Genomic DNA, 14,746 nt, shown 5'->3' with positions numbered 1-14,746 from the left:
TTAATCAATGTTGTGTTTCGAAAACCCAGTGAATGATAACTGTGAGGAAAGATAGGGTTTCATTCCCTTGACCCAAGACCAGTGCAGAGGGAAGACCAGGTTTGATTCCTGAGACTCTATGGTAGCCAAGGTTAACTTATGATATGCTGACCCTACAGAGTGGGTTCTATGTTTCAGAGCATAGTGCATGGAGGTTACTTGGTAAGTATCACTGGTTTAGCCCTGAGGGCTATCTCAGACTGAGATGTCTGATGTTTTAAAGGTTAAGTCTGGTAGTTTTTACAGAGAAAGAAAGTAAAAAGTAGTAGTCGAGTTGGATCATGTATGGGATTTTACCAGGTACACAGAGGTCATAGCAGGCTTACTACGAGTCTAGGCGGCCTTAAGCCGATCTGGATCCTAGTGCCGAGCACTTTGGGCCGTTACAGAGAGGTACCGGTTTCCGGGGTGTTACAAAAATAAAGGAAGATAATGAAGGAAGAGTCCAGGTTCGGCCGCCAAACCTCATGTTCGGCTGCCGAACCTCATGTTCGGCTACCGAACCTCATGTTCGGCCGCCGAACATGGGGTACATGCGGAGGCACGTTAGGCCCCTGAAAGTGGCCTGGCCAGCCACCTATAAAGGGGTCCCCTGTCCGAAATGAGTGAGTTTTCTCTCCCCATTTCCGGCCAAGGTGAGTCTCCGACCTCCCTTGTCGATCTTGTGTTCTTCCTTCAAGTCTCTCATGTTTTTACAAGTTATTCACTTGGTTTTGAAGATTTTTGGAGCTAAGATCAAGATTTGAAGCTTGGAGACCCCGGAGCTTTCTTCCTCCATTTCTCCAAGTTTTGGTCACCTCCCCTCTCGATCTTTAAGAGGTAAGGGTAGATCTTTAGCTTATCCCATGTTTTAAACAAGTTTTATGAGGGGTTATAGGGTAGAAATGCATGTTTAGGTTAGTTGATTGTTATTAGGGTTAATGTTGAGTTTATGGATAATGTATGTTGTATGAGTTGCTATATGTGTTTGTGTTGGGGTTTAGGTTAGTTTGAGACCCCTATATGCTTATGTATGTGTATATGCATGTTGTAGAATAGCTAAATGCATGTTTGAAAGGTTTGGGAGGCAAAATATGCATGAGGAGGCTGAGTTCTACTACTTTGGAAGAACTCAGGTTCGGCAGCCGAAGGTACTTTCGACCGCCGAACCTGCCTGTGGAGGCAAGCTTTTGGCTGCCGAACCCTGCCCCCAAAAGTTGGACTTTTGGCTCTGGAGGGGAGTTTCGGCCACCGAAGGTGTCGCCGAACATGCATGAGTTTCGTCTCTGGAAGGGACTTTCGGCCGCCGAAGGTGCCGCCGAAAGTGGCTGAGTTTCGGCTCTGGAGAGACTTTCGGCGGCCGAACCTGCCGCCGAAAGTGCCCTGTTCAGCCTTCCTTTGCATGATTTCTATGACTGTTTTAGGGTGTTTTAGGGGGGTTTTGGGGAGTAGTTTAGAGTCATGTTCATGTATGTTTGGTTCCTCATTTGAGTCCACCTGTGTAGGTTCGGACCCGAGGAACCGAGGACCCCAGCAGTGAGATAGCTGCTTCAGTGTCTTTTCAAAGCTAGCCTGAGGTGAGTAGAATGACTCTTTATGTTTCAAAGCGAATAATGAAAGTTTTAGCATGATTCACGCATCATGAATGCCATGAGATATATTAGGTTGTTTGCATTAGAATTCACGAATATGTTGCATTGCATATTATGTTGTTGATGTGGATGAACATTGGATGATCCATTAGCCCTCATATGGTATGATATGATATGATGATGATACGGTACGGAAGTCCAGGAAGACCCATTCTACGTCCCTGGCACTATGTAAGAGAAAGTCCAGGAAGACCCATTCTACGTCCCTGGCACATTGGAATGTTATGATATGTTATGTAAGGGAAAGACCAGGACCCATTCTACGTTCTGGTACTATTGGATATGTAGAGGGCTATTGGTGACAAGTTCATCCTTAAGGTGATTTGTTTGTGATGTGATGCATTTCATGAAAGCATGAATTTTAATATAATGTTTTATTATTCTGCTCACTGGGCTCTTGTAGCTCACCCCATTCCCTTAACCCCCCAAGTTTGCAGGTACGGGATAGACCAGGAAGTCAACAAGAGTAAAGTCATGTTTTATGTAATAGTTAGTTGTGGACATGAAAAAGATATTGTAATGTAAAGTATAGTAATGTAATGTAATGTAATGATGTATATTGAGGTTTAGAGTTGTGCTTGACCCTATTATGTAAAGTTAATCCCTTTTGCACATGATCTATGAAATGTTTTAATGATGTTTTATGTAAACCAAGCTTAATGTATGATATGTTGCCCCATTAGAGCATTTGATGAGGGCTCCAGTGTGGGATTTTGTGTTTATGGTTATGTGCATGCACAAGTTAAGCTTGGTAAATGAAAGAAAAAGTTTAAAGTTTTTATGTATATATTTGATCATGTATGAGATTTAACAGGTATACAGGATGTATGTTAGACTTGCTACGGGTCCCGGCGATCTTAAGTCGATTTGGATCCTAGCGCCGGTAGCAGTCCGGTTTCTGGGTCGTTACGAACAAAAAAACAGTCAGAATGAAACATAGCCCGTATAAGACTCGACAAGAAAGCAAGAAATTAAGTCTGACTTTACAAAAGAGCTCGGGGCACCAAAGTGAAGAAAGCAAAATTCCGAACTCTTGAGCTCATAGCACAGGCAGCATCACAGGCTATAGGCATAAAAGCCTAAGCAAAGAACAAAAATCCGAGCTCCTTAATTCGCAGTACAGACGAACTCACGACAAGTAAACAACCAAGTTGAATAAAGCTAAGTATAGAAGATATACCAGAGAGCCGAGCTCCCTATATGAAAAGGCCTGCAAATGCAGGAACGCACAAAAGGATAAACGAAAGTGAGGGGTCGTGCTCACAGCTCGGATTAACTCACAGTAAACAAACACTTAGTAAAGATGACCCAGGAAGAGGAAAACGACAAAAGGCCAAGCTCCCTACTCCAATGGAGCACATAGCTCAGCCCGCACTGACCGTCAGAAGGTTACATCCAGAGGGACAAGATGTCGAGCTCGTAACAAGAACAAGATTTAAAATCGTCTAACGCGGGGCACTCATACAAATAAGACATTCCTCTAGGTATTATATATCCGAGCTCGCAGCACTGACGAGGTCATGAACCAAAAACAGAAATGCCCTCATGAGAATAAGAAAAACTCGCAAATCAGAAGCTTAGCCAGACGTCGAGCTCTCAGCCCGGGTCAGTTCAACTAGCAAAGTCCCAGTAGAGATAGCCTGGTCCATCAATTAAGTAAAATAGACAAAACCAAAAGACAGTCTGAGTAAAAAATAATAATGAGGTATAGGCCGAGGTGAAATATCATTTATTATCTGTAACAGCCCGGAAACCGAACTGCTACCGGCGCTAGGATCCAGATCGGCTTAAGGCCGCCGGGACCCGTAGCAAGCCTGCTGTGAACTCTGTGTACCTTTGAAATCCCATACATGATCATACATTTTCTGTAAAAATGAAAAACTTTTCTTTGCTCCAAGGCTTAACCTGTGCATGCACTATCTCTGGTCTATATCAACCCCTACTAGAGCTCATCATTACTCTAGGCGGATCAAACTCATAATGTTAAGTCTGGTTTTCTCATATACATAAAATGCAAACATCTACATAAACTGACCATGTATATACTAAAAATGGTCAAGCACAATTCTATACATCTTATTACAAAACTACTATCTCTTTACAAGTACATGTCCATACTAGCTATTACATAACTCTTCTTCTGCCATATCCTGCTGGACTCCCTCTGGACTCTGAACCTGCAAGACTGGGGTTAGGGGAGAGGGATGAGCTATACTAGCCCAATGAGCCGAACTATAAAACATGATCTCATGGAATGCATCACATCACAGACATTTCATAGCACGGATGGACATGACCACCAAAACTCCCTTCAGTAAAAGGATGCCTGGCCCAGCCAGGTCTTACAACCTCAGTATGCCTGGCCCGGCCAGGTCTTACAATCTCTGTCTGCTTGGCCCAGCCAGGTCTTACAATTTCTATCTGCCTGGCCCAGCCAGGTCTTACAACAGATGGCTGCCTGGCCCGGCCAGGTCTTACAACAGAGCTAGGGCTATTGGGATCGCCTTGGTCCATCCACATCATCATAGTCATCATATTATGCAATGCGCCATATTCGTGAAACTAGTGCAATCAACCTACTATAATCATCATGATGCATGAAACATGCTCAAAGCATTTTAGTTCTTAAAGAAAAAGGTTACGTGAAGTTCCACTCACCTCTGATTGACTCTGAACTGACTCTGCAGGGTCTGAAGCAGTGCTCACTGCTGATCTCCCTGGTTTCTCTGGTCCGTTCCTACACAGGTGGACGCAAATGAGGGACCAGACTAACTCAAGAACATCTCTACGAAACTCCCCAAAAACCCTCTAAAAGATCTTAAAACAATCACATAAAACATGCAAAAGAAAGCTGGACAGGGCACTTTCGGCGGCAGGTTCGGCGGCTGAAAGTCCCGTCCAGACACGAAACTCAAGCACCTTCGGCGGCCGAACTCCTGCTTTCGGCGGCCGAACCCTTTCGGGAGCAAAGTTCGGGGGCTGAAAGGCCCTCCAGAGACGAAAGTCTATAACCTTCGGTGGCACCTTCGGCGGCCGAACCTTGTCTCCAGAGACGAAAGTCCACATTTTCGGAGGCAAGCTTTGGCAGCCGAAACTGCCTCCACAAGGGGTTCGGCGGCCGAACCTCCCTTCGGCGGCCGAACCTGGTTTTGCCTGTTGGGCAGAAACCTGCTCTGTTTCATGTAAACTGTAATACCCGGCTAGACTCCGGTATCGGAATTCCTACCGTCCGGTGGAATCTCGGATGTCGGAGACCTCTAGAAGGGTAGAATCATGTTTTATAAAAGTGTTTTAAGGGTTTTATGATTTTAAGTATGAAATTAAATGAGTTTTTACATGAAAAGTCCTTGGAGGAAAAACCCAGGTTCGGCCGCCGAAAGTCAAGTTCGGCCGCCGAACATGCATGCGTTTTGGAGGCACGTTAGGCCCCCGAAAGCATGAGTGAGGGAAGTCCAGGTTCGGCCGCCGAACCTCATGTTCGGCCGCCGAACATGGCATGCATGCGGAGGCACATTCGGCCCCCGAACGTGGTCTGGCCAGCCACTATAAAAGGGTCCCTTAGCCGAAAACGGGCGAGCTTTTCCCCATTTTCGGCCAAGGTGAGCTTTCCGCCGTCCCTCACCCATTTTTGATATTCTTCCTCTAAATCTTTCGAGATTTTCACTTGTTTTCACTTGGTTGTGAAGATTTAAGCTTTTGAAACAAGTTTTGGAGCTTTGGGAACTCAGGAGCTCATTTCCGTGGATCTCCAAGTTTAGGTCGTCTTCCTCTCGATCTTCAAGAGGTAAGAGCCGATCTTAAGCTCCTTATGTGTTCTAAATAAGTTTTATGCAAGATCTAAGGGTAGAAATGCATGTTAGGGTATATGTTGAGTTATGGGTATATATTGATGTTTTGAACAATGTGTGTTGTTTGAGTATGTTTGAAGTGTTGTAGATGGGGCATATACTTGTTTGAGGCCCCTAGGAACTTGTATGCATGCTTTGGGTTGAAAAATATGCATGATGGGTAGGTTTGGAGGCGAAATGGGCAAAGGGAGCCAAGTTTCTGCCCTTTGGCAGAAACCAGGTTCGGCAGCCGAAGGTACTTTCGGCCGCCGAACATGGCTGGGGAGGCAGGCCTTTCGGCTGCCGAAGTTGCCCCCGAAAAGAGACTTTCATCTCTGTCTGGGACTTTCGGCCACCGAAGGTGCCGCCGAACCTAGCTGGGTTTCGTCTCTGTCCAGGACTTTCGGCCGCCGAAGGTGCCGCCGAAAGTGCCCTGTTCAGCCATTTCATGCATGTTTTCTGTGATGTTTTCATGATGTTTTAGGGGGTTTTTGGGGGATATATTAGAGTCATGTTTATATATGTTTGGTCCCTCATTGGAGTCCACCTGTGTAGGTTCGGACCCGAGGAACCAAGGACCTCAGCAGTGAGCCAGCTGCTACAGAGTTGTCAGAGTCAGCCAGAGGTGAGTGGAACTAAACTCAATCTTTTAAATTAAATGTTTTATCATGTTTCATGCATCATGATTATGCAATAGGATGATTGCATTAGTTTTCACGAATATGCCGCATTGCATAAATTGTTGTTGTTGTGGGTGAATGTTGGATGACCCAATTAGTCCAAGACAGGAAGACCAGGACCCCATGCTACGGCCTGGCACAGAGTAAGAAAGACCAGGCCCCAGTCTACAGGCCTGGCACAGAGTAAAGCACGGTTATGGGACTCGAAGACCAGGAGCCCAGAGGAGGCCCTGGAAAATGGTAAGTAATGTATGTATGACAGGAAGACCAGGACCCCATGCTACGGCCTGGCACAGAGTTAACTTGGACTATTTGGTGACAAGTTCACCCAACCCTTATGTGAATTGTTTGTGTTATGATGCATTTCATAGAGCATAGTGTTAACGTGTTTTAATAGCTCTGCTCACTGGGCTTTTAGCTCATCCCTCTCCCTTTACCCCCAGGCTTGCAGGTACAGTATAGTGCGGGGTCCGGATAGAATAAAGAAGTCATGCTTATGTAATAGCTAGCAATGGACATGATCAAATTGTAATGTAAAAGTACAGTATAGTTATGTAATGAGTTGTATGGATGTTAGTGTGTGCTTGACCATAGAATGTTGTATCCCTTTTACACATGATCTTGGTTATTTTTATGTCACTTATGTAAACCCACTCAACAGATGTATGTTACCCATTGAGGGCACAGATGAGATCCCACAGAGGGATCAAGATTATGTTTATGTTTATGCAGGTTGAGTTTGGTTGATGTTCCATGGAAAGAAAAGTTTTAATTTTTATGTATATTGTTGATCATCTATGGGATTAAGCAGGTTCACAGGATGCATGTTAGGCTTGCTACGGGTCCCGGCGGCCTTAAGTCGACCCGGATCCTAGCGCCGGTAGCGGTCCGATTTTCGGGTCGTTACAGAATGGTATCAGAGCCCTAGGTTCATATGGTCGGACCTAGAGTGTCGGGCTCATAGATGTTATAGAAGGTCAAGCACAATAGGAAAAGATCATGTCCACTAGGATAGGATGTGGAGTCCTGTCTTGCATGATGATGTGAAATGCCATGATTTTATGCATGTGCATTAATGATATGTGATGTATGTGATGAGGGTTCATGTGTGCCCACATGAACCATATAATGCTAATGTTTATGTGTTGTGTACTGTCTTTCAGAAAACAGGATGAGAGGAACCCGTCGATCAGCAAGATTGACTAGAGTACCACCTGAGGATGAGGGCATGAGCGCCCGTCCTCCTACATTGCCTAGGGCAATGTCAAGCAGGTCCAACAGGGACAGAGCAGTAAGAGACCCTAGAAGGTCTTTGGATCTGGGTAGAAGCAGATCAGTCAGAGGTCAGGATGGATCAGAGGTTGTCTTCAGAGGAGACAGGAGGGGTACACCTAGAGGTATGATCTCAGCTCTTCAGGCTCGCAGGCTGCTTAGGAGGGGATGTCAGGGGTATTTGGCTCATGTGAGAGAGCTTAATAGTCAGGTTAGAGAGCCCGCCTCGGTGCCAGTGGTTAGAGAGTTCTTAGATGTGTTCCCAGACGAACTGCCAGGTTTACCACCTGCTAGGGAGATAGAGTTCGAGATAGAACTGATGCCTGGAACCCGACCGATCTCTATCCCTCCCTACAGGATGGCGCCAGCAGAATTGAAAGAGTTGAAGGAGCAGTTGCAGGAACTGGTAGACAAGGGCTTCATCCGACCGAGTACCTCACCCTGGGGTGCTCCAGTTTTGTTTGTGAGGAAGAAGGATGGATCCCTTAGACTTTGTATCGACTACAGGCAGTTGAACAAAGTCACTACCAAGAACAAGTACCCATTGCCAAGGATCGACGATCTATTTGACCAGCTAGCAGGAGCGGGTTGTTTCTCCAAAATAGATCTGAGATCGGGGTAGCATCAGTTGAGGATCAGGGAAGAGGACGTACCAAAGACAGCTTTCAGGACCAGATATGGGCATTTTGAGTTCCTTGTGATGCCGTTCGGGTTGACTAACGCCCCTGCAGCATTCATGGATCTCATGAACAGAGTGTTTAGCCAGTACCTGGATCACTTTGTTATTGTCTTCATAGATGATATCTTAGTGTATTCCAGGAATGCAGAGGAGCATGCCCATCATCTGAGGTTGGTTCTACAGACCTTGAGGGAACATGGCTTGTATGCCAAGTTCTCCAAGTGTGAGTTCTGGCTAAGGAGCATTTCGTTCTTGGGGCATGTAGTGTCAGAGAATGGTATAGAGGTAGACCCCAAGAAGACAGAAACTGTGGCTAACTGGCCTAGACCCACTTCAGTGACAGAGATCAGGAGTTTCTTGGGTTTGGCAGGTTACTACAGGAGGTTCGTTCAGGACTTCTCAAAGATAGCAGCTCCTCTGACCAGACTAACCAGGAAGAATCAGAAGTTTCTGTGGACCGACCAGTGCGAAGAGAGTTTCGAAGAGCTTAAGAAGAGGTTGACTTCAGCCCCAGTGTTAGCTCTGCCATCTAGTGATGCAGACTTTACAGTCTTTTGTGATGCGTCCCGTGTGGGACTGGGTTGTGTGCTTATGCAGAATGAGAGGGTGATTGCTTATGCTTCTAGGTAGCTGAAGAAGCATGAGTTGAATTACCCCACACATGACCTTGAGATGGCAGCAGTAATCTTTGTACTCAAGATGTGGAGGCATTACCTCTATGGGGTAAAATGTGAGATCTTCACAGATCATAAAAGCCTACAGTACATCCTGAGTCAAAGAGATTTGAATCTGAGACAGAGGAGATGGGTAGAGTTGCTGAGTGACTATGATTGCAAGATTCAGTATCATCCGGGTAAGGCGAATGTCGTGGCAGACGCTCTAAGCCGGAAGTCACTAGGCAGTCTATCCCACATCACGGCAGAGAGGAGACCAGTGGTGAAGGAGTTTTACAAGCTCATTGATGAAGGTCTACAGTTGGGGTTGTCTGGTACAGGTGCCTTGGTCGCTCAGATGAAAGTGACACCCGTGTTTCTGGAGCAGGTGGCTCAGAAACAGCATGAGGACCCAGAGTTAGTGAAGATTGCCAGGACTGTTCAGTCAGGCAAGGACAGTGAGTTCAGATTTGACAATAGGGGGATCCTCCGCTATGGGAGTCGTTTATGTGTACCAGATGATATAGGGCTAAAAGGAGACATTATGAGAGAGGCTCATAATGCAAGATACAGCATTCACCCCGGAGCCACCAAGATGTATCAAGATATGAAGAAAGTTTACTGGTGGCCAGCTATGAAGAAAGAAGTGGCACAGTTTGTGTCAGCCTGCGAAGTTTGTCAGAGGGTGAAGCTGGAACATCAGAAGCCGGCTGGAATGCTTAACCCGCTACCTATTCCAGAGTGGAAATGGGAGAACATAGCTATGGACTTCGTAGTGGGGTTACCGGCGACGTCCAACAGATTGGACTCCATATGGGTGATTGTGGACAGACTCACCAAATCTGCTCACTTCATCCCTGTCAGGAGTGGCTATTCTGTGGACAAGTTGGCGCAGGTGTACGTAGATGAGATAGTCAGACTGCATGGGGTTCCTGTTTCTATAGTGTCAGATAGAGGGCCCCAGTTCACCTCCAGGTTTTGGCGGAGTCTGCAAAACGCCATGGGTACTAGATTGGATTTTAGCACTGCCTTCCATCCACAGACAGACGGACAGTCAGAGAGGACCATCCAGACCATAGAAGATATGCTGAGAATGTGTGTGCTGGACTTTGGCGGTTCTTGGAGGCAGCATCTACCTTTGGTGGAGTTCGCCTACAATAACAGCCATCATGCTAGCATCGGGATGGCTCCATATGAAGCTTTATATGGAAGGAAGTGCAGATCACCTGTTTGCTGGGAAGAGGTAGGAGAGAGGTCCTTAGCAGGACCCAAGCTAGTAGAGATCACCAGCAGGGTGGTGCCCATGATCAGAGAAAGAATCAAGACAGCTGCAAGCAGACAGAAGAGTTATGCAGAGATCCGCAGAAGATTAGTAGAGTTTCAGGAGGGGGATCTGGTATTGCTTAAGGTGTCTCCAATGAAAGGAGTGGTTCGCTTTGGGAAGAAAGGTAAACTAGCCCCACGATACATCGGACCCTTCGAAATCTTGCAAAAGATTGGGAATGTATCGTACAAGCTGGATTTACCTGCTTCAATGGAGAGAATCCATCCGGTTTTCCATGTTTCTATGTTGAGAAAGTTCGTGTCAGATCCGGGCAAGGTTCTTAGTGAGCCTGATGTGGAGATCCAAGAGGATCTCACCTATGTTGAGCAGCCAGTACGGATCCTAGACACCCAGATCAGGAAGCTGAGGAACAAGGAAATCCCGATGGTGAAAGTCCTTTGGAACCACCACAATATTGAGGAGTGTACCTGGGAGACACGGGAGTCCATGCTCCAACAGTATCCCCATCTCTTTTAAGGTTAGATCTTTATGTGTTTATGTATGTATATTATGTTGATTGCTATGCATGTACTAGTTGAGGAACATTCGGGGACGAATGTTCTTAAGGGGGGGAGAATGTAATACCCGGCTAGACTCCAGTATCGGAATTCCTACCGTCCGGTGGAATCTCGGATGTCGGAGACCTCTAGAAGGGTAGAATCATGTTTTATAAAAATGTTTTAAGGGTTTTATGATTTTAAGTATGAAATTAAATGAGTTTTTACATGAAAAGTCCTTGGAGGAAAAACCCAGGTTCGGCCGCCGAAAGTCAAGTTCGGCCGCCGAACATGCATGCGTTTTGGAGGCACGTTAGGCCCCCGAAAGCATGAGTGAGGGAAGTCCAGGTTCGGCCGCCGAACCTCATGTTCGGCCGCCGAACATGGCATGCATGCGGAGGCACATTCGGCCCCCGAACGTGGTCTGGCCAGCCACTATAAAAGGGTCCCTTAGCCGAAAACGGGCGAGCTTTTCCCCATTTTCGGCCAAGGTGAGCTTTCCGCCATCCCTCACCCATTTTTGATATTCTTCCTCTAAATCTTTCGAGATTTTCACTTGTTTTCACTTGGTTGTGAAGATTTAAGCTTTTGAAACAAGTTTTGGAGCTTTGGGAACTCAGGAGCTCATTTCCGTGGATCTCCAAGTTTAGGTCGTCTTCCTCTCGATCTTCAAGAGGTAAGAGCCGATCTTAAGCTCCTTATGTGTTCTAAATAAGTTTTATGCAAGATCTAAGGGTAGAAATGCATGTTAGGGTATATGTTGAGTTATGGGTATATATTGATGTTTTGAACAATGTGTGTTGTTTGAGTATGTTTGAAGTGTTGTAGATGGGGCATATACTTGTTTGAGGCCCCTAGGAACTTGTATGCATGCTTTGGGTTGAAAAATATGCATGATGGGTAGGTTTGGAGGCGAAATGGGCAAAGGGAGCCAAGTTTCTGCCCTTTGGCAGAAACCAGGTTCGGCAGCCGAAGGTACTTTCGGCCGCCGAACATGGCTGGGGAGGCAGGCCTTTCGGCTGCCGAAGTTGCCCCCGAAAAGAGACTTTCGTCTCTGTCTGGGACTTTCGGCCGCCGAAGGTGCCGCCGAACCTAGCTGAGTTTCGTCTCTGTCCAGGACTTTCGGCCGCCGAAGGTGCCGCCGAAAGTGCCCTGTTCAGCCATTTCATGCATGTTTTCTGTGATGTTTTCATGATGTTTTAGGGGGGTTTTTGGGGGATATATTAGAGTCATGTTTATATATGTTTGGTCCCTCATTGGAGTCCACCTGTGTAGGTTCGGACCCGAGGAACCAAGGACCTCAGCAGTGAGCCAGCTGCTACAGAGTTGTCAGAGTCAGCCAGAGGTGAGTGGAACTAAACTCAATCTTTTAAATTAAATGTTTTATCATGTTTCATGCATCATGATTATGCAATAGGATGATTGCATTAGTTTTCACGAATATGCCGCATTGCATAAATTGTTGTTGTTGTGGGTGAATGTTGGATGACCCAATTAGTCCAAGACAGGAAGACCAGGACCCCATGCTACGGCCTGGCACAGAGTAAGAAAGACCAGGCCCCAGTCTACAGGCCTGGCACAGAGTAAAGCACGGTTATGGGACTCGAAGACCAGGAGCCCAGAGGAGGCCCTGGAAAATGGTAAGTAATGTATGTATGACAGGAAGACCAGGACCCCATGCTACGGCCTGGCACAGAGTTAACTTGGACTATTTGGTGACAAGTTCACCCAACCCTTATGTGAATTGTTTGTGTTATGATGCATTTCACAGAGCATAGTGTTAACGTGTTTTAATAGCTCTGCTCACTGGGCTTTTAGCTCATCCCTCTCCCTTTACCCCCAGGCTTACAGGTACAGTATAGTGCGGGAGTCCGGATAGAATAAAGAAGTCATGCTTATGTAATAGCTAGCAATGGACATGATCAAATTGTAATGTAAAAGTACAGTATAGTTATGTAATGAGTTGTATGGATGTTAGTGTGTGCTTGACCATAGAATATTGTATCCCTTTTACACATGATCTTGGTTATTTTTATGTCACTTATGTAAACCCACTCAACAGATGTATGTTACCCATTGAGGGCACAGATGAGATCCCACAGAGGGATCAAGATTATGTTTATGTTTATGCAGGTTGAGTTTGGTTGATGTTCCATGGAAAGAAAAGTTTTAATTTTTATGTATATTGTTGATCATCTATGGGATTAAGCAGGTTCACAGGATGCATGTTAGGCTTGCTACGGGTCCCGGCGGCCTTAAGTCGACCCGGATCCTAGCGCCGGTAGCGGTCCGATTTTCGGGTCGTTACATAAACTTTAACCAAAACTTACCCAACATGCATATCAACTACTCCCAACTAGCATATACCATATAACATGCATAAAGAGGTCCAAAACTAGCCTAAAACCTCAAACAAACATCTCACACAACATGTAAACATGCTTAGACATAAAATCATCAAAAACCTCCCTTACCCTAAACATGCATAACTACCCAATACAACTCCCATAAAACCTTCAAAATTCATGAAAGGAAGTTCAGGATCTTCACTTACCTCTTCCAAACAAGAGAATAAAGGATTCTAACGTGGAGATATGGAGAACTCCTCTCAAAAAGTCTCCAAGCTTCCAAACTTGCTCTTTTGCTCAAAAACTTCAAAACCACATGAAAATCCATAAAAACCATGAAAGATTTGAGAAAACACTTAAATCACTCAAGGAAGATCAAGTCTCACCTCAGCTCGTGCAAATGGAAAGAAAATCTTATCCATTTGACCGACCTAGGGCCTTTTATAAGTGGCTGGCCAGACCACCTTCGGCGGCCAAACGTGGAACCCGAAAGCCATGCATGTTCGGCGGCCGAAAGTGACCTTCGGCGGCCGAACCTTGGCTTTTCTGCCTTGGTGCTTTTCTTTCAAAAACTCATTCCTTTTAACACTTAAAACATTAAAAACTCTTTAACAACATATCAAAACATAATCTGAACCCTTCTAGGGCATTCCGACATCGGGAATTCTACCGGACTACAGGAATTCCGACGCCGGACTCTAGCCGGGTATTACATTCTCCCCCCTTAAGAACATTCATCCTCGAATGTCCTCAAACATCTAAGCACATAAACACATAGAGAGGGAAAACTAACTAACCTCAAAACAGATACGGATATTGCTGGAGCATAGACTCCCGTGTCTCCCAAGTGCACTCCTCTAGATTGTGGTGGTTCCACAAAACCTTTACCATCAGAATCTCCTTGTTTCTTAACTTTCTGATCTGGGTGTCAACGATCCGCACTGGCTGCTCTACATAGGTGAGATCTTCTAGAATCTCCACCTCAGGCTCACTGAGAACCTTACCCGGATCTGACACAAACTTCCGTAGCATAGAAACATGGAAAACCGGATGGATTCTTTCCATAGAAGCAGGTAAATCTAGCTTATACGATACATTCCCGATCTTTTGCAAGATTTCAAAGGGGCCAATGTACCGTGGAGCTAGTTTACCCTTCCTCCCAAAACGAACCACTCCCTTCATTGGAGACACCTTCAGTAATACCATATCCCCCTCCTGGAATTCTATCTGTTTCCTACGGATGTCTGTATAGCTCTTCTGTCTGCTTACAGCTGTTCTGATCCTCTCTCTGATGATGGGCACTACCCTGCTGGTAATCTCCACTAACTCTGGCCCTGCCAGAGCCTTTTCTCCAACCTCTTCCCAGCAAACAGGTGTTCTACACTTCCTTCCATACAAAGCTTCATAAGGGGCCATCCCTATGCTAGCATGATGGTTGTTGTTGTAGGCAAACTCCACCAGAGGTAGATGCTGCCTCCAAGAACCGCTAAAGTCTAACACACACATCCTAAGCATATCCTCTATGGTCTGGATGGTCCTTTCTGACTGTCCGTCCGTCTGTGGATGGAAAGCAGTGCTGAAGTCTAATCTTGTGCCCATAGCAGCTTGCAGACTCCGCCAAAACCTGGAGGTGAACTGAGGTCCTCTATCTGACACTATTGACACTGGAACTCCATGCAGCTTTACTATCTCTTCGACATACACCTGCGCTAACTTGTCCACAAAATAGTTACTCCTGACTGGAATGAAGTGAGCAGACTTAGTCAATCTATCCACAATCACCCAGATGGAGTCTA

Source organism: Manihot esculenta, chromosome 14 (genome assembly GCF_001659605.2).
Source record: "Manihot esculenta cultivar AM560-2 chromosome 14, M.esculenta_v8, whole genome shotgun sequence".
In the NCBI taxonomy this organism is placed as follows: Eukaryota; Viridiplantae; Streptophyta; class Magnoliopsida; order Malpighiales; family Euphorbiaceae; genus Manihot; species Manihot esculenta.
This window is presented reverse-complemented; position numbering follows the sequence as displayed.